Genomic DNA, 26,469 nt, shown 5'->3' with positions numbered 1-26,469 from the left:
CGGTCTATAGCCCCTCATCAGAGCAAAGTATCAGAACAATCAGTTCTCACACTTTGCATTGACGAGGAGCAATACCCCGAAACATCGTGTCACAAACCAGGATGGATGAACACAGAACTTAAGCACATGCTAAAAAGGAAGCAAAAAATGTTTATAAAATGGAAAGAAGGAGGCATATCTAAAGAAGAATATAATGCTGTCTGCAGAACCTGCAAGGCACAAATCAGATTATCTAAAGCTGAAAATGAATTGAGGCTTGCAAGAGATGTCAAAAGCAATAATAAAGGATTTTGGGGATATGTCAAAAGTAAAAGAAAAGTCAAAGATGCTATAGGATTTTTACAGGATGAAAATGATGAAATGGTAAGACAGGATGTTGAGAAGGCTGAACTTTTAAATTCCTATTTTGCATCTGTTTTCTCTCAGAAAGGAAATGTAACATCAACTGTTATTCACTGTCCTATTAAGGGAATAGAAGAATCCAGGATATCTATAAACAGAAAGATAGTGAGGAAACACTTAGCTAACCTAAATGTATTCAAGTCTCCAGGTCCAGATGAATTACACCCCAGAGTACTGAAGGAGATAGCAGAAGAAATTTTTGAACCCTCTCCATAATCTTTGAAAATTCTTGGAGAACAGGAGAAGTGCCAGAAGACTGGAGAAGAGCAAATGTTGTTCCTATCTTCAAAAAGGGGAAGAAGGTGGACCCAGGCAACCATAGGCCGGTGAGTCTGACTTCTATACCAGGAAAGATCTTTGAACAAATTATTAAACATGTATGTCAATACCTGGATAAGAATGAAGTGATTAAACAGAGTCAGCATGGGTTTGTAACTAATAAGTCATGTCAGACTAATTTAATTTCCTTCTATGATGGTATTACTGATTGGGTGGATCAAGGAAATGCTGTAGATATAGTATATCTTGACTTCAGCAAAGCATTTGACAAAGTCTCTCATACAATCCTTATTGAAAAAATGACTAAGTATGGAATGGACAAGGCAACTGTTAGGTGGATTCATAACTGGCTTAGTGATCGGACCCAAAGAGTGGTCGTAAATGGCTGCACATCCAGTTGGAAGAATGTCTCAAGTGGGGTACCACAGGGCTCTGTCCTGGGCCCTGTATTGTTCAACATCTTTATCAACGATTTAGATGAAGGAATTGAGGGTAAACTGATTAAATTTGCTGATGACACAAAGCTAGGAGGGATAGCTAATACTAGAGAAGAGAGAGAGAGGATTCAAAAAGATTTAAATAAACTGGAGAAGTGGGCAGCAACTAACAGAATGGTTTTTAACAGGGAGAAATGCAAAGTACTACATCTGAGCAATAAAAATGAAAAAAGCATATATAGAATGGGAGGAATAGGGCTAAGTGACAGCACATGTGAAAAAGACTTGGGTATACTAATAGATCACAGACTGAATATGAGTCAACAGTGTGATGCAGCAGCAAAAAAGGCAAATGCAATTCTAGGATGTATTAACAGAAGCATACAGTCTAGATCATGTGAAGTATTTCCCTCTACTCCTCTTTGGTCAGACCTCATCTGGAATATTGTGTCCAATTTTGGGCACCACATTTTAAAAAAGACATCAACAAACTGGAGCAAGTTCAGAAAAGAGCGACCAGAATGGTGACCGGTCTGCAAACCCTGTCTTATGAGGAAAGGTTGCAGGATTTGGGAATGTTTAGTTTGCAAAAGAGAAGACTGAGAGGAGACTTAATAGCTGTCTACAAATATCTAAAGGGCTGTCACATTGTAGAAGGATCAACTTTATTCTCATTTGCACAAGGAAAGACTAGAAGCAATGGGATGAAGCTGACTGGGAGGAGACACAGATTAGATATTAGAAAAAACTTTTTGACAGTTAGAGTGATCAATGAGTGGAACAGGCTGCCACGAGAAGTGGTGAGTTCTCCTTCAATGGAAGTCTTCAAACAGAGGCTGGACAGACATCTGACTGGGATGATTTAGCGAATCCTGCTTTGAGCAGGGGGTTGGACCAGATGGCCCAGGAGGTCCCTTCCAACTCTACGATTCTATGATTCAAAACATTTAATAAAAAAAAGGTTTCTACTGTGCGACATCAAAAGGTTTCCTCTGATGGAGCCCAAACGCTCACTCAGGGGACATGGAAGAGGTTCTATATGTGTTTTGGGGAGGGAGTTTATGAGTAATCAGGTCACACTGCTCTTGCCTTTCTATGTGACCGGCCATCTCACGGCGATATAAGGCACACACTAGGTTGATGGATCAGCCCGGGTTTTATCACCTGTGGATACACTAGCATGCATCATCCATCCGTTCCGCGCTCGATCGCTGCATCATACGGTCACCTAGCAACTGATAGATTGTTCTGCGTTTTATGCACCAAAAATAACTACGGAACAAAATGTGCCGTTTTGTGTGTTTGCTCGTTGTCTGGAGGTTCGAGGATTTCAGCAGGCAGAATTAACTTGTTGTGTACTTGCAATGAGCAGAGGAGGAACACTGCAGCATGGCCACTTGACATGGGTCATACCGTGAGGACAGACGAGGTCCTTCACTAGAGTGGGCACGCTACACTGCAACGTCAGCTACAGAGGGAAGGAGGGAGAAGCCCAATTACTGAGAGCCGAGGAGAGGGCCTTCCTCAAGCACTTATGTCACAGAGCCGAGCCGCCTTTATTTATATCCATGCGTGTCTGAGACACCAAGATGCCAAAATCCATCGTTCTGCTCGTTGACCCATGTAGGAACATGGCCTTCTTATGGCTTTCTCCAGGGTTTTTTGGATCATGGAGCATAAACCAAGATAAAACTGGTCTTCAAAAGCTAAAAACTATCAGGATTCCAAATATTAAAGACTAACGCTCCAGCGATCCCGACAACGATACGACCTGGTAAGGATTGCTGGTGCGTCGCTACATGGTCGCTAGTGAGCTGTCAGACAGGCAGATCTACACAACGACGCAGCAACGATCCGGCGATCCGTATAACGACCTCAGCGGTCGTTGGGACCTTGTCACACAGCAGCGATTCTGACGACTCACACCTGCATCCCTGAGATCGTGTCGCCAACAAGGTCGCTCGTTGGAGTCAAATACAGCGATGCGCACTGGCCAGCGGGACGCCAGCGATCAAAAGATGGCCCAGGACATTCGAGCACGATCAGCGATATCCAGCGGGGGAGGTTGCCGCTATGTGTCACACGTGGCGAGGTCGCTGTTGTGTCACAAAACCTGAGACGTTTCAGCGATCTTGCCATGTGTGAAGTAACCCCTAACCGTACTTTAACCAGCAATTATCTGTGTGGTTACGAGTCAAGCACTGGGTTGAGGGGCAAGACTGATTACAAAGCTCAGCACGATCTTTTTGTGTCTCTCTCTTTTCTGGTTCCTCACTTCCCCTTCCCTCATCCCTAGAGTATCAAGGACTGAGTAACTTTATACCACAGTGCGCTGGCAGCCAGTCTAGTCTGAGCAAGACTGATGAGTGGTGAAGACAAAAAAAAAAAAAAAAAAGAAAAAAAAAAAACACACAAATTTGTAAGAAAATAAAAATAACTTCACTTTGGTCACCAAGACCCGTAGCAGTTTCATTTTTGGGGATCGGGGGCTGTGCAAAGGGTTAACTGTTTGCAGCTTCTGCTGACATTTTTATTTAAACTACGGTATTTGGTGTAGGCATGATGTTTTGACTTCCTCTCATTGAATTTTATTGCAATGTTGCGGCACAAACAAACAAAAAAAAAAACTAAAACAAAAAAAAAAAAAAAAAGATTCAGGAGTTTTGATTTTTTTTTTCCTTGTTCTGTCGTTTAAAGATCAAATTACCGCACTGGCTTTTATATTTTGATCAGAAATATCTAAGCAGCAATATCAAGTGTGTATTTTTTATCGTTTCATTTTTGATTGGGGGAGGGCGGTTTGAACTTGCAAAAAAAATTTTTTTTTTTTAAACTTGGGAAAAAAAAAAAAACAAAAAAAAAGTGACTTCAATAGTCCCCTTAGGAGACTTGAAGCTGCAATTGTGTGTAGCACAGGTGATCAGACGGAGTTCAGGGCTGCCATGTATAGCAACAATCACATTCTCCTGTGAATACAGGCCACGGGCCGACATCCACGGGAAATTCACAATGACCGGCAAGGGGGTCTTCTGCAGACCACCGGCAGTCTTGACAACCCACCGGCCGGCGCATGTAAAAGGTCGCTGTCAGTGATTGACAGCGGAATTTAACATGTTAACAATAACAGCAGAGAGCAGAACACTGATCCACCCACGACTGTTCTTGGCACCTGATGGCCGATTATCCCCAACTACCGTATTTAAAATGAGATAAAAAAGTTCAGAAAATAAATATTTTCGACAACAGATTTTTCTGTACATGAACGCGACCTAGACATCTTGCCTGAGCTGCAGAAAAGACATGGAAATAAGATCCTGTGGTCTGCAAATAAAGCATCGACTTCTGTTCACTTCTACTGTGTCATCATGGACATGATCTGTGACCTAGTCGTAGTCGCAGATTAATTTGCAGGGAGAGGGAGGAGGTGAGCTGTAAAATGACTGAGGTAGCGCTGTCATTTAAGTAGGGGGATCACTCGCTCGGCAGCCACAAAATCAGAGCCGGCACAGGTTTTCCATAAACCAGTATAGTCGGTGCGGTTTGTTAATCATCATAAACCATGACCAGCAATATATAACCAGCAAAGCGTCCATGACAGAGCTTCACTCTGTTAGCAACGTCCAATACGCAGGCTTTTCAGCCTCACAGTTATATCTCACCCAGTCAGGGTTCTCTTATGGCTGCTTCTCCATACTGCAGACATTCATTCCCTCCAGGGAACTCTCAGGCACTTGCAGCCATTAAACACAGCGTCCACACGTGCTGTCAGGAAGGTAGCCACACAAAACCTTCCAAACGGACCAATCAGGTCCCTGCATTCACCACAAGTGACCTACCCTGGCACATTATACGGTCCATAGCCACGCCCACCGGGTCACATGACTATGCCCTCATCCCTGTCCTTCAACCACTCACACTCTTTACAACAGTGTTCTTTAAACACCCCCTGGGTGGGTTTGTAGGTAACTGGCCCACCCATCTCCCTAGTTACCTTACCTGGAGACTTCTCCCTGACACACTAAAGCAGCACCTCAGCAGTATCACTGCTGATCAACACATAAGTCTCCATCTCAAAGCCACCACTTTGAGATACATAACGGCCCTTCAGTATTCTGCCATTTATCCTCTCTCTTGGGACATCCACACAGCACCCCCTAGCGGACAGTGGTTACTACACCACATGACCAATACTGAATCCCGAGGCACCTACTGTATATAGAGGTATTACCAGTCATTGTACAGGAGTAGGAGGAGGTGAGCTGTGATATCACCTATTGTAAAGGAGGATTCTGTGTTATCTACTGTATATAGAGGTGATGTCAGTTATTGTACAGGAGGAGGTGAGCTGTGATATCACCTATTGTGAAAGATGGATGCAGTGTTATCTACAGTACACAGGGGTGTTATCAGTCATTGTACAAGAGGAGGAAGAGGTGAGCTGTGACATCACCCATTAGGAATGGTTACGGTATTACCTGTACCTAGGTAATACCTTTCATTATAATCCTGTCTGTGAAGATAAAGAGATAGCTCCTTAGAAGTGATCTCTACAAAAAAGTAGTATCAGCCGATTATGGGGCACAGAGGCCAAAGTAAAAACTAAATTCAAGACTAAAGACAATGACCTCGATAATATGAAAAATCATCCTAAAAGTGCTCTGAAAATAGGTTAAAGAAACAAGACAAAAAAATGAAAAGAATTTACTATATTCACTTAATTTTTTTTCCCCTTTAGATCCATTACAGTGAACACTTGCTAGAACGTTCATATAAAGTGGCCCTTTACCTTGACATGCTGTATACTCCGGCCTCATTACAGCACACTCTTTTGTGCGGTATGAAGGTCTCGGTATTTCTACAGATGTAGCGCACGCTACAGGAAAAACACTACGGTATTTACATAATCCATACATCCCGCTAGGATGGAACAGAGGCGTCAGATGTCAGCGTTACACAACTGCAGCACCCGGCGCTCCTGATTCATCCCGACACAATGCTATAGTGGGGGGCCTGTACGACAAAAACACCACCCCCCCGAGCTGTGCGGCAATTGTATATTACATAAGACTAGAATGCCAACATTGAAAATACTATAAAAATATAAAAAAAAAATAAAAAAAAAAAATGAAGTAACAAGTTGATCTATTATACAAAAGAGAAAAAAAAAAAAAAACACACACATTATAAACTACTAAACACTAGAAGAGAATGATCCAGCCGAGAGAAAGCGGCACTGAGTGGGCCGATCTACTGCGCAGGGAACGTGTAAAGACTTCACAATCTCTCATGTGTCATGGAGACGCAAGGATTATTCTACCAATGCTACAGCATTAGGCATTGTTTTCCAGAGAAATTTAACTCTTTCGAATGACAAAAAAAAAAAAAAAAAAAAACCAACACCTGCTTCTGGGGAAAGATTGGCACCTACTAATGATTGCTTTTACCCCAAATTTTTGGTTCCGCGCTACACGGTGGGGACTCTATGGACATGTTTTACGTATGTACCAGAAACTCTCCAACCGAGTCCAACTAGGACTGCGGGACCTGACTACAAAAGTCTGGGTGCAGTCTGTTACCATGGAGACACATTGATCTGCACAGGACGTTGCAGAAATAAAACAATAAATTAAATGCAAATGAAGAATCATAAAAATAAAACCGTTACAAAATGTAGATCCAAAACATATTTAGCACCATAATGACATACCGGTAGGATATATGATGTGTTCACTCACGGTGGTCATATGGCAAAGTTACAGGATTACTTCAGATTAGTAATGGGCTTTGTAGAGATAACCCCCCGATTGTGTGGGTTCACCGGGTGAGATGGATCCGCCAAGCTAATGGTCAAGTTTGAACACATGGATGGAGGGCAATGGCAAAGAGGGAAGGACCTGGACAAAGGGCTATGCTGAACGACAAGCAACCTGAGCAGGACGCACCAGAAGACAGAGCCATGAGCATAGAGAGCAGATAAAGGGTTAAACGGAAGGTCTGGACCAAGATGTAGACGCAAGTTGAAGAAATTCAGGCGTAACGTGAACAGTCTTTAAATAACCGTTCATAATCTTTACAACAGAAAGGGAAACAATTGATGCGATTTGTAGAAAACACAGGAATTGGCGAAGATGATTACAGCTGAAGGAACTAGATGGTAAACTCCAAGAAAAAACAAACGAACACAACACTGATTAAAATACTCGGAGCCACGTGTGTCTAAGTCAACCTTAAAAGGGAATCTGTCAGTAGCATAAACCCCCCCCCTAAGCCGTCAATATGGACATGTAGATCATAGGAAGATGAATAAAACCATCTTCACGTCTGAGATTCGATGTTTTAGGGTATGTGCACACGCTGCGGTTTTGGCCCTGCAGAACTGCAGCATTTCCGCAGACATGGTACTTTACCATGTTAGCCTATGGGTTTTCAAAACCGCAGTGCTCACGATGCGGTTTTTTACCTGCGGAAAAGCTGCGGGTTTTTTTCCGCAGCATGTCAATTGTTTCTGCGGATTCTGCTGCGGTTTGCCACCTATTCCATTGTCCAGGTGTCAAACCGCAGGGCAAAACCGCAGGCCAAACCGCAGCAAAACCGCAGGTCACTTTACCTGCGGTTTTACCTGCGGTTCTGCGGGAAAAAACCCGCAGGTGAATCTGCAGTGTGTGCACATACCCTTATTCCAGAGAAAATCCAAGTGATTCTTAATATGTAAAAGAGCTGTTAAGATCTATGGGACAGACTTATAGATCTACCCATGAAAATGCCTCCAGAGTTTATTGTAAATGAAAGGGGAAGTTACCAGTGTGAGACATGTATATCAGGAGAGCAGACTGTCAGTCGTTACATGTCTCACACTGGTAACTTCCTCTTTCATATTAAATAAGTTCTGGAGGCAAGTTCTCAGAGAGATCTATGTCCAGCCCATAGATCTTAACTGCTCATCTACATACTAACCCCTTCACCAGCTTGGAATTTTCCATTTTTGAAGTTTTGGTTTTTTTACTTCCCTTCTTCCCAGAGACATAAAGCTATATTTTTCAGTCAATATGGGCGTGTGAGGGCTTATTTTATGCAAGATGAGCGAGTTGTACTTTTGAATGACACCACTGATTTTACCATTTATGCATTGGGAAAAATAAAAAAAAATTAAAAAAAAATAGGAAAAAATACATAGGTTATTTTTTTAATTAAGTGGAGAAAAAAAAAAATAAACACCGTTTTCCGAGACCCAGAGAGTTTATTTTTCAGGATCTGGGGCTGGGTAAGGGCTTATTTTTGGTCCACAGAGCTGACTTTTTTAATCAATACCATTTTGGAGTAGACCCGATCTTTCTTTTCATTGCCTGTTATTGCATTTTGTAGCAATGTTCCGGCGACCAAAAAAAAGGAACAAAAGAAAAAAAAAAAAAAAAAACGTAATTCTGGCATTTTATTTCTTTTTCTCGTTACACCGTTTACCAATTTGATTCTTTCCATTTTTTCATAGATCGGGCGTTTCTGAACACAGCGATACCAAATGTGTATTTTTTTTCTTGTTTTGTATGGGGCGATTTGAACTTTTTTTTATATTTTTAAAAAAAAATTTTTCACTTATTGCTTCAATAGTCTCCTTAGGAGCCTTGAAGATGCGATCATCTGATCACTTGTTCTACATATGGCAGGGCTTCTGCCTTGCTACTTGTAGTGGAAGTGATCATCTGCTCTGAACGCCGGCTACAGGGCGGCGCTCACTGCAGATCAGCAGTGACAAGCATGGGGGTCTTCGACAGAGCCACAGTGGTCATGCCAACCCATCGGTGCCCCGCGATCATGTGACAGGCGCCGATGGCCGGGGTTAGTCTTAGAGATTGACAGTGGCATTTAACATGTTGATAACAGCCGCAGGTGGATCACAATTCCACCAATGGCTGTTAAAGGCACATGACAGCTTATCAAATCAGCTGTGACATGCCTGAAGAGATGCAGGCTCAGCAACAGAGCCCGCTTCAAAGGGAGAGAGGTAACCTAGGACATACCTATATGTCATAGGTCCTTAAAAGGGGTTAACAAAAACATGGATTTCTCTGGATTAAAACGTCAGATCAAGATATCATTTTATTCACCTTTCTAGGAGCTTTGTGCCCATATAGGCGGCGTAGAAGATTTTCAGTGATATAAACCAAGCAACTTGTAAAGCCCAATGCGGAGAGCGGCAAAGGGCAGCAGCCATAGAGTAAAGAGCAGGCGGAGGAGCCCTAACCCTGGAGTCGAGTCAGGTGCACAAGAACATGAATACTTTACAATCATTTCCTAATTACAGTAAAAAGTATTAAGTTACATCAAGAATAACTCCCACCGTGATCTTTGCAGTAATCCTTTGTAATTAGTTTGTCAGTTTCACTGCCTCATTTGATGACTGTATTAAATCACACCAAACACATCGGAGAAGCACTCCAGCTTTTTCCCCTCTTAATGTATGCTTTATGTCTTCCTCTTGTACAATATCTTTCCTGTCTGCCTTGTTGACTCCTCCGTCCCCTCAGCAATAGGGTAGAACAGCACATTACATTTCCCTAGCTTTGGGTTTGCAAACGGTGTGAACTGGCATCATGCTACGTTGCTTTAAGTCCTACCCAAAGCAGCAGTGATAGATCTGCAACAAAACTTCTGTCCTCCAACATTGCCAAGTCTCTGTATATCCTAGGTACTGCAGTCTCACATTGCAGGGTCTCCATGTATAATATGTGATGCAGCTATAGTTTGTCTTCCCTGCTTGTGATCATTTCTGCCCGTCAGCTGTTACAAGCAGAAGGCAGAGCAGACAGAGCAAAGCTCAATTTTATACAATACAAAGGATATTCTGCACATAGCGCTCAGACAGTATAGACTGGTATTATGCGTCAACGTAGCTGCATAGCTCTGCAATAAATAACTGCATGGACTTAACTATTACTGCAAGGAGTAAAGGAGGGAGACACAAATGGAAATAAGAGTGGAACTGGGTAAGGAGGAGACGTGTCCTTTGTAGGATGTCACTTTAGATCACAGAAAGTCAGAAACCTTCCCCCTGTCTTCAAAGAGCATGTACAGAACTGGTGGTCCGCTATAAACAGTTGCCCAGTATTAAAAAGGAAGAATGCAACTAAGCCAGCATTAAACTAAATTACTCCTCCTCTAGAATATTGCTCATGAGTTAGTATTTTACAAAAAAAAAAAAATACTGGGATAAGATTTAAAGTTTTGAATAGACAGTGAATGTAGTCTAAGGAGTAGCTCATTCTTTTGTAATTGCTTATTTTCTATCCATTCTAAGTGACCAGAATATTTCCAGTGTGATGCTAGAGCCACGCTGTGTTCTTTAACAGCCAATCAGATCTCTCCTCTGCCATTCCTCGCTATGCGGTTCAACTGAAACACTGAGCAAGAAGCTGCAGCCACATCTCCCTCCTCTCACCTTCCCCGTCTTCCATTTACAGTGTTCTAATGGATAAACTTATTTTGTGATTGAGGAGTTTTCTTCAACATGTAGAGTGGATGATGAAGATGCAATTCCCCCACCCATACTAGGTGAAGAACTTCATATAGACATTTTAAAGGGAACACATCAGAATGAAAATGCAGCGTAATCTGCAATCGTCATGTTACAGAGCAGGGGGAGCTGAGCAGGTTGATATATAGGTTTTGTGAGAACATATTCAATATAACTCATATTCTGATCATTTACACCTCTGCTTTTTCTGGGGTTTTTGGTCCAGTGGGCGGTCCCATCAGTGATGGCGATAGCAGTCAATCCTTGCTAGGACCGCTCACTGGACCAAAAATTCCAGAAAGAGCTGAGGATTAAATGATCATAACACAAGCAATACTGAGTCTTTTCTCATAAAACTATATAACAAATTGCTCAGCTCCCCCTGCTCTACAACATGCTGCCTGCAGATTAGAGGGCATTTTCATAGTGACAGGTTCCCTTTAAAAACACTTTAAGCAAAGAATTACGTCACTGCGTTCTACTGAGCTAAGGTATATACATATAAATGATTGAGGTCTGCTTTATACTTACAAGTCCATGGATTTCAGGCACAGTGCAGCATATAAGATCTGTAAAAGACAAGAGACTAAAATATAACAGTCCTTAAAACTGAAGATAAAAAAAAAAAAAACCACAGAAAAAAAAATTGAAAATATTTTTCTAATATACAGTTCCTGACTCCTTCGACGACCCAAATTCCTTTGTGCCTCTTGTTCGTAAAGTACCTTTTTTTTTTTGCATAACTGTCAATAGGTTCACACCAATTCATACACAAGAAGTTTTGAGAAAGTAACTTGTTACCAGAGACCATGAAAGGTTTGTTCGAGGTCTGTCTCGTATTTTAGGCCAGAGATGTTCACGATAACTTGAGACAACCGATGTGTTGGATTACCTGGACTCCCAAGAGGTAATGTCTCCTTGTGGAGAGAGACATGCCTGACAGTGTAAGGAGACTTAAAGGCCACGTAGTGCTCCTCTGGGAAATTAAATAACCATATTGCCTCTTCACAGAGGAAGAGGACTAGAACTCTAGTGCCACCTATAACCAGATTCAGCCTCACCCAACATTGGCTCTAAAATTACTGACACTTGTGGAGCATTCCACAACTTTAGATTAAAAAAATAAATAAAAAAAAAAAATTAAAGAGTGAGCAGCTCCTGAATCTTGCACCATGCTGTTACCGAATCGTAACTCTCTCTGGTGACAACGCTCACAGGATGTTTTTTTTCCTGACCAAGACAAAATGGAAAAATGCTTTCACAGCTGTTGTGATCCAGGTTATAAGATTACAATATTAAAAATGAATGGTGCTGGGAAACAGGAAAGAGACTTAACAAGTCAGAGCAAGCAGCAGGCACAACATGGAGAGAGGTTCCCATGGGAAGGACAGACGGGACCTGTGAACGTGATGCCATCAGTCCGCCACTGCAATGAAACAGGCGGGACAAGATTACATGTCCGCCCGCTAGAAAACACAGCTGCACCGTCATCTGCAGTTACCTCTAAATTCTGATTTATTGCTACTCAAAGACAAGAAACCTTTAAAAGAAGAAAAAAAAAAAGCCTTGTCCTTGTTCGATGCTTCCTTCTCAATATTAAGTCTGGCTTTACACTTCTGATATTCACAGGACAAGTATGGAGCGCGATGTCTAGACTGGTCACACGTCTCCTGCCCAATACTTATCAGTCTCGTGCTGAAAGTGTGAAATCAGCCTAAGGCCAAGTTCACAACCAGAGTATTTTTTTCTTATTTTTTTTTTACTGCAGAAAGCTCCATTTTACAGCACCAGCAAAAGCAGCAACGACATTTCTGAAATCTCAAGTACACGATTACTTCCCCCCAACAATTTGAAATCTGCAGCATCTAAATTTTTTTTTTTTTAACACACATGTTGAAAGCAAAAAGAATATGGAGAAAATTCTGCAAAAAAATGATTTTTTGTGTTTTTTCGCTGCCTTCTTTGTGAATAAAACTAACTTTATTAAACATGTACTGTTGACAAAAGCAGGCATGTAATACGCATTAAAACAAAAAAAAAAAAAAAGCACTAGCATCAAAACCTGCATTTTGAACGCATCCAGATTTAGGCTATGTGCCCACGTAAGCAGAATTTTCCTGAGCAAAAGCCGACTCCTTCGCAGGCAATCCGCATTTTTTTTCGCGTTTTTTTCCGGAGCATCCTAATACAATGAACATAGTGGCAAAACCAGAGATTTTTTGCAAAATTAATGAACATGCTGTGTGCACAAAGCCTTACACTGCAGAAAATAAAAAAATAAAAAAGGTAACCTGTTAAGTCTGTTGTGGATGACTCCAAAAGAAAAATCAGATGTAAATCTGCAAGAAAATCCACCGGTAACATTTTTGCCAGAAGATGGTGCAGGTTTTAGTGTGGATTTTCCTGTGAATTTTTCACAACAGATTATACCACCTAAAATGAAAAAGAAAATATTCGGTATGCTCCCCCTTCTGCCTCTTGTGTCATGATATCACCGAATACCCCGCCGGTGTCTGTACTTAAGCCCCGGCCACAACATGACAAGTCGGTAGAGACCAGTAAGCCAGGAACGCCTCAGAGGGGCAGACTGGGAAGATGTGCATAATTTCCTAATTTATGAAACCCAATCTAGACTGATTGACGAGGTCCCTCTTCCCGGCAGCGGAACTCCCGCTGCTCAGAGCAAACTGCAGCCGTCAGACTGGGTGGTGAGGGCTGAATACACTTGCACTCACTAGCCATCGCCAGTCGGACGCTGGACTCTAAAGGGAGAAAAATAAAAAATAAAAACACTACCTCAGACTGGTTGTAAGTATACCAGCATCATCAGGTCAGATATATATTAATGTATGCAGTTTGTATGGCGACATTGTGACAGCTCGGCTTTAAATAGCCGGATTTACTACAGCGCTTCTTCGGAAAGCAACAAGTGTTCATCAGAATCCTCGATGGAACGGGTTTCCATGGACATACAGCCCGAGATCCCAGTGCTCAAAGCCAAGTGTGGGCTGAAGTGATGTAAAGCCTATGACCAATGGATTGCGGAGGAGTAGAAATGCGTTCTCCGGAGTGATGACTCATCCATCATCATCTGGCAGGCAACAGTGCAGCTGTAACGCTTGTCGGAGGAACAATAATCAACAAACCAGATGATCAATCCCCACCCAGACATTGGCCCATTTGGCATCTTGTTCCTTGCAACAGGATTAGATCATGGTTTCACAACAACAACAACAAAAAAAAGTGTCCTTAAATAAACGCTTGATCTCATTTGAAAAAGTGCTCATTAGACAATTTAAAAATTAGATTAATTTTTCAAGAGTAAAAAGTCCTGGTCCACCATCTGTCTCCACTAGGTGCAAATCAAGGGGACATTACAGGAGGTGAGGTCAGCGCCGCTCCCCACTCCATCTGTCAAACCTTGTATAGGTAGAATAAAGAGGTGAGATTTCAGCTCAGAACGATGGCAGCTGTAATGAATGCAGCAAAAGACAGAGAAAATAAAGTTCCAGCACCTGTAGTGCTGTCAGAATGCTGTTGGGAGAAAACCTGAACATAAAATCACGACCGTTCCTGAGCGTAGAATGGTAGGCACACCAAAAAGAAGCTATATCTTGCAGTGGAAAATGAGACCAGTAAAACCAAGTTCTATTGAAAGAAATGCCCAGATGAAAATCAAACCCATTTCAAATGAACGAATATAGCCTAGATTTTGCCAGTTGGAACCTTTTTGATTCAGTTCATGTAAAGCATACTTGTGATCTGTGACAACAGCTTAGATATAGTGCCTACAGGGGGTCTGAGGTAGTCTGAACTCCGCCTCCTGTCTAATCATTGGTTCAGCTCCGCCTCTTCCGATTGGCTTGTGTTTTTACACAACAGCCTATCACAGGCTCAATGGAAGGCGGTGCACGGAAAGCTGTTTTTGCATGTTTTTTTTTTTTTTTTTACAGTTTAACAAACAATAACCAATGAAATAAACTAACACTAAAAATCATAATCTAACTAAATATACTAATAATTTATAAGAGTAGAATCAATTTTACTATTCTAATAATCATACCAATATAATACTAATCCTAATCTTTAGAATAATCGTACTAACACTAATTTTCTAAAATGATTAGGATTAGTATTATATCAGTATGATTATTCTAATACTGATTATCTAAGATTATTAGTATTACAAGTTATTCTATTGTTTAAAAATAAAATATATTTGTTATTAATATTTATATAAAAAAAGTAGATTACTTTTTTTTTTAAAGGGTATGTGCACACGCTGCAGTTTCTGCTGCATTGTACAGTACCTTTATTTCCTATGGAAATAAAAAAAAACGCAGTGCACATGCTGCAGATTTTTCAGCGCAGTTTTGCTGCAGGTTACAATCCGCAGTATGTCAATTCTTTGTGCGGATTTCGCTGCGGTTTCACACCTTATCCATTACGAGGTGTGAAACCGCAGGTCTTTTGTCCTGCGGATTTACCTGCGGAATTTTCTCCGTCTTTTGTCCTGCGGATTTACCTGCGGATTTTTCTCCAAAATCCGCACAACCTAAAAACTACGTGGGCACTTACCCTAATTATGCAATTATTGTGATAAAATGCCATATAATCGAGCTTCGACAAGGTCAAGTACAATCCTCAAGAAAAAAAAAAAAAAAAAAAAAAAAAAACAAGAAAAATGCCTCTTGTACACACGCAGCGATCTGTAAAGGGAGAGCTCCTGTGGGCTGTCAGAAGCCATCAAGAGGCCGCAGTCGAGTAGGAAGCGGAATACACAATTACCCTTAATGAGGAACCTAAAAGTTTTACAACGAGCTATTTTAGGAAAATATCTTCTGGCTTCGCGTTCAAAAAGAAGAAGAAATGAGCATCTCGCCCCACAAGCCTTCAGACCGTTTCAGGAACTGAGAAGACGACGTATGTTTCGGTTCTTGGCCTGCGGCCGTCCCTGCAGACGTGTTCCTCTTGAACGGGCTCTGCCTCCGAGCTCTCCGCATTTGGTAATCCCCCTGCATTACCTCCTCTACGCTCCTCGGCTGACGATCAAACATCACAGGTGTTTAATTAATACGCGAGACGTTTCTTAACTTACAGAACATCTTCAGATTGCGAGAAATATTCAAGGTTCTTATGCTAATGAAAATGTGCCGAGGGGCCAAAAAAAAAAAAAATGGCTCACAGTGGTTGCAAGAAAAAAAAAAAAGCGAACAGGAGGAATTGATGTGTGTCCCAGTTGGTATATTTTGCACTATAATTGTACAAAAGAGGTGCCAGTCATACAGTACAAGCCACTGCAAATCAGGCTGGAAATATACTCGGACTGAGGGGCCACCCCACTCGGACATCATACTAGGAGGGAGGGCCAGTGCACTTCTAAATGTGCTTTCTTTAAAAAGCAAGCATCCACGCTGAATGAGACCTCAGGTCACAACAAAAAAAATAAGGTATCTGTTATGTGCACACATGGGGAGGTGGATTTGCTGAGCCATAAATCAGGGTGAGCTGAACGGACGAACTCGAGGCGCTGATCAAGGACCAGTAGAGCTGAATATGCCGGACTGGCACATAGACCTTGAAAGCTGGAAACGATATAAGCAATAAAGAGTGGAGACAGCTCCTTGAATCAGCAGAGATGAGGGTGCAGACAGCACCTTGGATTAGCAGAGACAAGTAGGTTAGCAGGTAAGTGGATTCAGCAGATCTGAAGGTGCAAATAGCACCTTGGAACAGCAAAAGGGAGTAGGAAGGCAGGTACCTTACTGCAGCCAAGTTGGATGAACAACACTCATTCAATTACAGGCATATGTTAAAGTTTGGGCACCCCTATTAATGGTAACCTTTTTTCTTTATAACAATTTTGGTTTTTGCAACAGCTATTTCAGTTTCATATATCTAATAACTGATGGACTCAGTTATATTTCTGGATTCAAATGAGGTATATTGTACTAACAGAAAATGTGCAATCTGCATTTAAACAAAATTTGACCGGTGCAAAAGTATGGGCACCTCAACATAAAAGTGACATTAATATTTCGTAGATCCTCCTTTTGCAAAAATAACAGCCTCTAGTCGCTTCCTGTAGCTATTAATGAGTTCCCGGATCCTGGATGAAGGTATTTGTGACCATTCCTGTTTACTAAACAATTCCAGTTCAATGGACAGCCAGCTTCAAATCATCCCACAGATTTTCAATGATATTCAGGTCTGGGGACTGGGATGGCCATTCCAGAACATTGTAATTGTTCCTCTGCATGAATGCCTGAGTAGATTTGGAGCGGTGTTTTGGATCATTGTCTTGCTGAAATATCCATCCCCTGCGTAACTTCAACTTCATCACTGATTCTTGCATATTATTGTCAAGAATCTGCTGATACTGAGTTGAATCCATGCGACCCTCAACTTTAACAAAATTCCCGGTGCCGGCATTGGCCACACAGCCCCAAAGCATGATGGAACCTCCACCAAATTTAGCAAGTGTTTTTCTTGGAATGCTGTGTTTTTTAGCCTCCATGCATAACGCCTTTTTGTATGACCAAACAACTCAATCTTTGTTTCATCAGTCCACAGGACCTTCTTCCAAAATGCAACTGGCTTGTCCAAATGTGCTTTTGCATACCTCAGGCGACTGTTTGGGGCGTGCTTGCAGAAACGGCTTCTTTCCCATCACTCTCCCATGCAGCTTCTCTTTGTGCAATGTGCGCTGTATTGTTGACCGATGCACAGTGACACCATCTGCAGCAAGATGATGCTGCAGGTCTTTGGAGGTGGTCTGTGGATTGTCCTTGACTGTTCTCACCATTCTTCTTCTCTGCCTTTCTGATATTTTTCTTGGCCTGCCACTTCTGGGCTTAACAAGAACTGTACCTGTGTTCTTCCATTTCCTTACTATGTTCCTCACAGTGGAAACTGACAGGTTAAATCTCTGAGACTACTTTTTGTATCCTTCCCCTGAAAAGCTATGTTGAATAATCTTTGTTTTCAGATCATTTGAGAGTTGTTTTGAGGAGCCCATGATGCCACTCTTCATAGGAGAATCAAATAGGAGAACTACTTGCAAGTGGCCACCTTAAATACCTTTTCTCATGATTTGATACATCTGGCTATGAAGTTCAAAGCTCAATGAGGTTACAAAACCAATTTAGTGCTTCAGGAAGTCAGTAAAAAGTAGTTAGGAGTGTTCAAATCAAGAAAATAAGGGTGCCAATACTTTTGCACCGGTCAAATTTTGTTTAAATGCAGATTGCACATTTTCTGTTAGTACAATAAACCTCATTTGAATCCAGAAATATAACTGAGTCCATCAGTTATTAGATATATGAAACTGAAATAGCTGTTGCAAAAACCAAAATTGTTAAAGAAAAAAGGTTAACATTAATAGGGGTGCCCAAACTTTAACATATTTCTGTATGACATAAGATGCCTTCTGCAGCCTTCATCCAAATTATTTCTAAAAGCTGTGCCTTCTCGGAGCGGTACACCAAGCTGATTATTGGCCATTTGCACTATAAATAGGATCCCCTGCTACCTTACATTCAACCTCTTATGAATCACGCTGTGCAAAACACGTGTTGTGGACATCTGGATTCCCTGGTTCCGTCTCTGGATCGCTTGCTGTTTACACAATTGTATTTATTAACACATACAGTAAACTACATAGGGAGTCACAGGTCTACCATTACACTGATGCCAGTCTAATGTCAGCCCCAACCCCGTTTACCAGTTAAATCTTAAAGTTTGTAATTTCCTAATATTTTTGGTCATATTCGAGCACTTAGGAACGGCAGATCTACGTTACGCTGGTGGTCAGGCACCTTGCTGCTGGAGAACGGGAGTACTCAGGAAGAGCGGGGCGAGCAGGGAAGACATACAGGCAACTGGTTGTAGCAATGCCACTACCTGAATACTCAGGAGGCCTGCACCCACCTGAGCTAGCCTTAAAAAGGAGTTGTCCCCAGAACAAAAGGTCATTTTAGTCACTAGATTTTGGAATGAAAATAAGGTCTACAATAGGAAGGGATTAAAAAAAAAAAAAAAAAATGTTCCTGTGCTGAGATAATCTTATAAATGTGCCCCTGTACTGTGTCATGGCTGTGCCTGACCGTGCAGGGTCCTGGTCTGATCATACCATCTCTCTGACACCCAGCACCCCCCAAGGGTATGTTTACACGCTGCGATTTTGTAACTTTTTCTGCTTAGAGTTGTCATATAACCTCAAGGATTTTCTAGTAACAGCAAAGTGAATGAGCTTTCCTGGAGTCTCATGAACACGTCGCTTACCTTTTCCTTGCAGATTTACATCTGTAGTATGTCTATTCTTTCAGGGTTTTACCGGAACGTGTTTTAAAAAACACATCTGAATTGCAAAAACACAATGTATTTTATTCCTCGTTTTTCCTGCCAATATATCAGTATTTGCAGCAGATTTTTCTACTATAGACTACTGGCATAATGTCTGTCCAGGAAGGTTTTGGTCCCCAATGCAAAAATTCCAACATGGACCCCAACTATTACAGATCTAATTAGATGACCCAAAGGAACTTTTTGGATCTGTCTTGGCTCTAGGGCACAGGAGAGACGGACCCCTTCAGACCCCATTTTGTCCCTCCCGGTTGTTTTAGACATTTGCGTGTCTTCTTGGCTTCTCAGAAAGACAACCACTTCACACAACCAAACATATCTATTAAACCCCATAATGAGGGGCAGTAAATCTGTCAGGCGACACATTCACAACTGACATCATTTATCCCTCATGAAAACAGCGGTGCTCAAAGAACCATAATTATTAAAAGGTCTAAAAAAACATCAAAAAGCTCCATAGACAGTCACAGAAAATCACAGCTGGTGGAGCCAAACAGGAAGGGGGAAGACTTCATGTTCCATAAAAATCAAGGCGGACAGGAGCAGGAGACCTGGCTGCACGGGGGGGGGGGGGGGGGGTCATAAATCTACACCACATTCAGGAAGTTTGTAGGGGTGATTAAAAAGAACCGCGGATCTGAAACAAACCATAGGCTCCAGGACAGAGACAACAGTCAGTAACACGTATCAGATCCCCATACATGTATGGAGAATGAAAAGGATTTTAATATTTCTACACCCCTCTGTGAAAAGGGTATAACATTTCAGTAAAATAAGCCATAAATGAGAAATTGATCAAGTAGATCATAGCCAGGAGGCCCGATAACATGCTAAAATGATGGAGCACCACTTTCGGGAAAGCTTGTTAATAGGCTACTGACCGCATCATAAACAAGCGTTTTGTCACGTTAAAAAAAATTATTCTTATCAGCACATCATGTAAAACATGTGCTGTTGAGAACAATGGAGTCTATAGACATTGAGCGTTCATTGCACATCGTCTGCCCGTGTAAACAGGATATTAAACGATCACAAGATCAGTGGTTGTTTATGGTCGATTCATGTAAATAAGCCTTAACATGCTGATGACCATTCCATAGGACAGCTCATCAACATGAGAACACTAGGGGGATTCAAAGCCACTTAAGCAGTTAGAACAGCGCAGCCCTGGACCTTGTTTAGTGGCCACTTTAGTACGGCCCTTTTTTCCTTCTGTTGCAGACGTGAGAAAGGGACCATAATGGGAACGTGTTCTACCCCACACAAAAAAAAAAAAAATAGATAAGTTTGCCCACATCCACCAAGTTAGCCAGAACATTCCAGCGTCCGTATCCACAGCTTTACCGGTAGGAGTAGAACGACATTGTCATTACTCCGTAAATTGGCCCCCCTAGGAGCGCCGCTCGTCGTGCAGACGTTGCATAACCCGGGTGCTGGTGCCAAGGAAAAACAAATACGGCAGTGGCATCTCAGCGGTATTACATGCAATGTCAACATGAGCTTCCTAATTAACAGCGATTAACCTCTGCAGCGCCAAAATCATTACCATAAAGCAAAAAACTACAGACGTCCTAATGACAGAAAAATGGTGAAGTTATCGGAAAATGATGTCTCTTCCTCGCAGAAGAAGTGTGACTCTGCCGTCATCTAGGATGGGGGGGGGGAGATGAAGAGACCCTGCATGTGGCGAAAGAAGTCTACATACGTCATACAGATAATTTTTTGTCTTTATTATACTCAGGAGCTGCATTCACAAAGCTGCCGGTTGCTTTTGGAAACTGTCGACAAACTTGTTGTCAGACACACCCCTCATCAGTTCCTTCTAGCAATATACTCCCAAGAGGAGCCAACATTAAGTGATTAGGGGGGGGGATCATTTCTAGGACTGCCACCAATCCTGAGAATAAAGGTACTGCAGTGATCAGTCTTCACCTTCGCAGCAGCCCCCAACCACAAATGTGGTCAGCCCCAGAGGCCCAGGCGCCTGGAAATTTTTAGATCATTCGCTCACATAACAGTACACAATAATGCTGCTTTTTGCTATGGAAGAACAGAAGCAAAACAAGTTCATGTTTTGTTGGATCTGTCACATCTGCACGATCATTTGATTTGACGAACAAAACCAGTCTCCATGGAGAGAATGGAAAATTGAGAGTCTTTATGATTGCATTCATTAAGTAATCTAAACTGTAAAAAGTAATAAAAAAATGTTTAGACAGTGGCAGTCAGAAAAAAATATAAACAGTTTTATTACAGGATTAGGGAGATTGTCATACTAGACTGGAGCATATAGCTATAACTAGCTGACGAATAGAATCCAAGAAACAGTAAGGACTGACACAGGCACACAATGATGCAAGGAGACAAGTAACCGAGATGTAACCAGCGTATGGAGCAGAACAGCACAGCGCCAGTCACCGAGTAGTGGCTGCTCCCGGGTACTGCAGCTCAGCTGTTCTGCGGTCCCTGGTAGCAGACACTACACGGAGAGGTGGTGTTCAGCGTGTGGTATTGCACATGTTAATTGCTATATAACTCAGCAGTCCCGTTACTAGCAGCATCCCACAGTGCTCTGCCAACATCCTCGGTGCCAGAAGCCTGTGGTTGATACAAACCGTTTAATCTCAAAACATCATGCAAAACACTAATAAAAAACTGGGTTTATTTTCCTTCAGTCCCTTCTTGCCAACACACAAAGTTATGAGTAACCCAGGACGGAAGACTTCCGCTAGTCTGACCTGTGGCTCAATAATTAAATGGGTTATCCCACAAATAACAGCACAATTCCTGTTATTAGCCATTCTGCTCACTTGCAGTGTCAAGTAGTTTTGATCCATGTGTTTCCCTTGGTTCTGCAGGTCATCTATACACCAAATCAGTCTACTTCCACTTCTGTCAGCTGACAATTTAAGTCTATTCTTCCTTCCTTCTTCTTCACTATCACTATGCTAATTATAATGGCTTTGGTCCTTTCTTGACAAGCAGGGAAGAAAGACTTACTGGGCTGCTGGTTGTCTTTCTGACACAGTTTTCTCTGCTGCAGATCAGGCAGAGCTGAGAATGCTGAGCTGTATAACCCAGCCACATCATTGATTGGCAGCTGTCAATATACAGCGCACACATCTGCCAATCAGAGGGGGCTGCAGACAGCAGTGGACTAAGAGGCACTAAAGTGATGATTCTCCTGCGGATAAAATACTGATTTTATTGAAACAGCAGCATACAGCCCAATAAGTGACATATCGCTGGAATCAGGGTTTCTGCTCCCACATCATGGTGTGGTCATATTTCATAGCAAAAACCTGCTGGCAGATTCCATTTAAGACCCATCTTAGGTAGCCTCAGCTAAGAGTTGGTTAGTGACCACAGACGACGTAAGCCTTAAACAACTATTAAACATGAAATGCAGAACTGAAGAGCAGAATTATCCTGCCCTGGCCAATTATCACACCTGCACCAAAGTCTGCTGCTGCCAGATGCATTAATGGAGTTGTACCAAGTTAATACGTTACCCAAATTGGTACAGCCTCAGACTTTGGGGTAGCAGCTTTTTACGGCTAAACCAAGTACCCATTAATGTGTGTTTTTAGTCACATTTTTTCACGCGGGCCAGACAAAGGCGAAACGCGGGCCAGACACAGGTGAAACGCGGGCCATTTACTTTTGCATACCTGACAAAAACACTGACGTCTGAATGAGACCCAAGATGGGGGATAACTTCTTGATTGCTGGGGGTCTGACCCCCACCAATCCTGAGAACTGAGCCACGATCAGCACCATCTAAACATAGTGGCGTCTGAGCATACGCACCATTTGCTTTCTATGTAATTCCTGGAGATGGCCGAGTATAGCGCTGCACTCCGGATTAGTCAGTGGTCTCAGGGATCGAACCCCCCAGTTGTCAAATTATCCCCTGTGCCATCATACTACGGGTAACCTTACCATGGTACAATCCCTTTAATAAAAAAAGAATGACGATAATTCCAGCACTCATGGTATATACATTTTTTTTTCTAAAGCTTCAGTATGGGCTACAAGTGCGGTCCGGTGGAGGCCGAGCATACTGCACCCCAACTCCTCTCCTGACAGGTCTGTAACAGAAAATACGTCTCCTTGCGAGATTACTCTGGAGCGCCTTCCCTTAGGGCTGTTCACTGTGCCGTTCCTCAGTTACACCTCCTGGAAATGCCTGAACCACAGGTACATGTGCAATTCCACAAACTGGCGTGCCGCTCCTCTCTCCGCAGAGGTGGATCCACAATGCACTCACAGCATCACCCCCCCCCCCCCCCCCCCCCATCAGTGCTGCCGACCTCCCGCAGAGTAACACGGCGCATCGCAAAGGAGCCGCTGATCGCCAAATCCACAGGCATGTCCCAGCTCATCGGTCTTTGCAGAAACTTGCAGCCAAGCAGGACAAAGCCCAGAATGTAGAGACACCCGAGCCGCCGGACACCTCCACTGCGGCGCGGGCCGTTACGTCCAGAACGCTTGATGGCAGCTAGTCACATAACCAAACTTTATCCCGCACAGTCTCCGAGCCGCAGGGCCACAAAGAGGAAGACAGTAACAGTATGACAGTGAGGACACCGTGTGCGTTACCTTCCCCCTGGGACCTCCCTTCTTGTGACCGGGGGGAGCCAGAGATCCCGCCGTCTCCAGGCGCTCCACACGATATCGGGAGCCCGAGTCCTGTTCACTTCCTAGGAGTCGTGTAGTAAACAGAGATGAGTGAACCTATCGCATCTCTCTCCACCCCTCTTGCTCCAGGGGAGCGGGGACAGACAGGTATCGCTTTCATTCAGGATGGAGGAAGAGGGGGAGGAAGCTTTTGTTACAGACAAAGCCAGAGAACAGCAGAGCGGAGACCGCCGAGCCCAGCTCCTATCCCCCCATTAGCCGGAGTCACCGGCCGTCCAAACAATGGCAGGAAAGACGGGTTAGAGCAGCTCATCTCCATCTCTCACGGCCATTCGATCACTTTCCTTCCATCGGAGTCTGAGGAGGCAGCAGCGCCGATGTGAGAACTCCCAATATATGGAATCATGGACGAAGGCAAATTGAGTTATCCCCATGGAAAGACAAAAAAAAAAAAATCTCAGCTCTGCTACATCAGTAGTTGTTGCAACAAAAGGACAAAAGGTGCAGCTTTTACGACCTGATCATACAGCAATTTTTTACGCAAGTTTTTTTCATCCACAAAACTACAGCGTTCTATAGTAAATCTCATTCACACAGCGCGTCATTTTCCATTGCTTTTTTTCCTTTACGCTGGACGGAAAATTTCTTTCAAACGTTTTTAATGCAGCTCTCCCCTCCCCCATGGAAATCCTATCATTTAGCAGCAATAAAAAAAAAAAAAAAAAAAAAAAAAAAAAAAAAAAAAAAGCAAAACCGGATACCTGGATTTTTGCAGAATTTTTGCACCACCCATCACTTTCAATGGATGAAAAATGCTGGAAGAAGTGACCGAGCATTTTGCAAAAACCAAACTCTTGACTTATTTTTTTTTTCCTTGACTTTTGTCAAAGTGTGTGCATGATATTTCAGAAATCACAGACTTTGCTGGATCTGTGAAACGCAACTGAAAATTTGCATATAAATGCAGCAAAAATGCAACATGTGAACATAGCCTTACAGTAAACAGTGACGGAAAAAAGCCTGCTTGCCATGAGCCGTGGTGTACGGAGAAGAGAGGGGGGTTCATTATGGTGCTCGAAGGGTCCTCAGCACATTGTTTTCAAACAGGTGTATCCAGCACAGGTTGACGCCACCGGCAACTATCGCTTATGGGCTCATGTGTGTCCCTAGTGGCGGGCAAATGCAATGACAAGGACACATTTTTGCAGCGGAGTACTACAAAACCTTCTTGTAGATTCACACTGAGGTTTTTTCAGAGTTTGTTTTTATGCAAAAAAAAAAAAAAAAAAAAAAAATTTGATTGTCACCTCAAAATGGTAAAACCGCTGAGCTCAGCGATCGTCTGCAGCGATGCGAGCAGACCGACGTGACGTCACCGCTGCAGACAGAACCCTGGAACTGGATCGCGGATATCTGCTCTGTTAAAATGTTTTTACACAAGTAACCAGTCGACCAAAAAAAAAAAAAAAAAATCCCTAATGGAGTCCCTGACGCAGAATCAGCTGCACATCTCAGCTTCCTGTGTGTCCGGATTTCAATCACAGCCCAAAACATGAATGTGGTTTCTCCATGAAGAATGCAGCCGCGCTCCATTCCTTGCTACATCGACGACATCTGCCCATCCCAGCTCACAGAACGAGGAGCAGAATTATAATAATCCCCCAAACAGAAAACATTTTCAGTCCGGCTGTCGATTGAGAAATTTTGATAAATGGGTCCTTCTTTCCAACAAACAACTGCATGATATGGACAGAGCAGTTGTCCACTACTCAGTCTTCACGTTTCCCCTCTTGTAAAATAACATACTCCCCTCCAGTGTCGGCACTGGCTCTCCCGGGGATCGCGTAACATTATGTCACGGGATCCCAGCAGTCAGTCAGTGTTGGCTTCTCTCCTTCGGGCAGATCACATACATCTGTAGTAAGTCAGAGTTGCTGCTCTCGCTCTCATTTCCTCCAGATGTCCTGATTTGTCCGTAGGAGAGGAGCATGAAGCCAGAGCAGATTATATTATATGTACCCCAGGAAAGCCAGTGCTGAAACCAAGCTAGAACGGCACTGAAGGAGAGTTATAGGGGTTATTACAATGCTCAAAAAATAGAGGGAACACTTAAACAGCAGAATATAACTCTGATTTCACAGAAGTTTGATTTACCAACTGTCCACTTAGGAAGCAACACTGATTGACAATCAATGTCACATGCTGTTGAACAAATGGAATAGACAACAGATGGAAATCATTGGCAATTATCAAGACACCCACAATAAAGGAGTGGTTCTGCAGGTGGGGACCACAGACCACATCTCCGTACCAATGCTTTCTGGCTGATGTTTTGGTCACTTTTGAATGTTGGTTGTGCTTTTACACTCGTGGTAGCATGAGAGACTCTACAACCCACACAAGTGGCTCAGGTAGTGCAGCTCATCCAGGATGGCACATCAATGCAAGCTGTGGCAAGGTTTGCTGTGTCTGTCAGCGTAGTGTCCAGAGGCTGGAGGTGCTACCAGGAGACAGGCCAGTACACCAGGAGATGTGGAGGGGGCCGTAGGAGGGCAACAACCCAGCAGCAGGACCACTACATCAGCCTTTGTGCGAGGAACAGGAGGAGCACTGCCAGAGCCCTGCAAAATGACCTCCAACAGGCCACGAAAAAAAGGTCCCAAAATGTAATTTTTAAATCGGAGCCTAAACTTAATCGTGAGCACTCGTCATTTTTTTATCCTTGTGGAGGTCTCCAACATTAACTGACTTTTTTTTTTTTTTCTCCTCTTTTTTACATACACACCAGGCAGAAAATTTTGCATTCATGTATTCGTGCAATTCTGCTGCTGGTAACGC

The 26,469-nt window shown here is 42.8% G+C and overlaps 1 protein-coding gene across 4 annotated transcripts in view; it reads right to left on the bottom strand.

Moving 5' to 3' along the window:
• TIAM1 (TIAM Rac1 associated GEF 1) overlaps positions 1–26,469 on the bottom strand; it is a 260,582-nt gene that overhangs the window by 174,782 nt on the left and 59,331 nt on the right. For 3 of the 4 annotated variants that reach the window (XM_073584569.1, XM_073584565.1, XM_073584567.1), the window contains one exon: positions 11,158–11,195. The exons of the other annotated variant lie outside the window; for it this stretch is intronic. The gene's annotated coding sequence lies outside the window, so the exon portion shown is untranslated. The remainder of the gene's footprint in view (positions 1–11,157; positions 11,196–26,469) is intronic. 4 annotated transcript variants of the gene reach the window in all.

This window comes from Dendrobates tinctorius, unplaced genomic scaffold (genome assembly GCF_039654945.1).
Source record: "Dendrobates tinctorius isolate UK_male_01 unplaced genomic scaffold, ASM3965494v1 ptg000084l, whole genome shotgun sequence".
Classification (NCBI taxonomy): Eukaryota; Metazoa; Chordata; class Amphibia; order Anura; family Dendrobatidae; genus Dendrobates; species Dendrobates tinctorius.
This window is presented reverse-complemented; position numbering and strand designations above follow the sequence as displayed.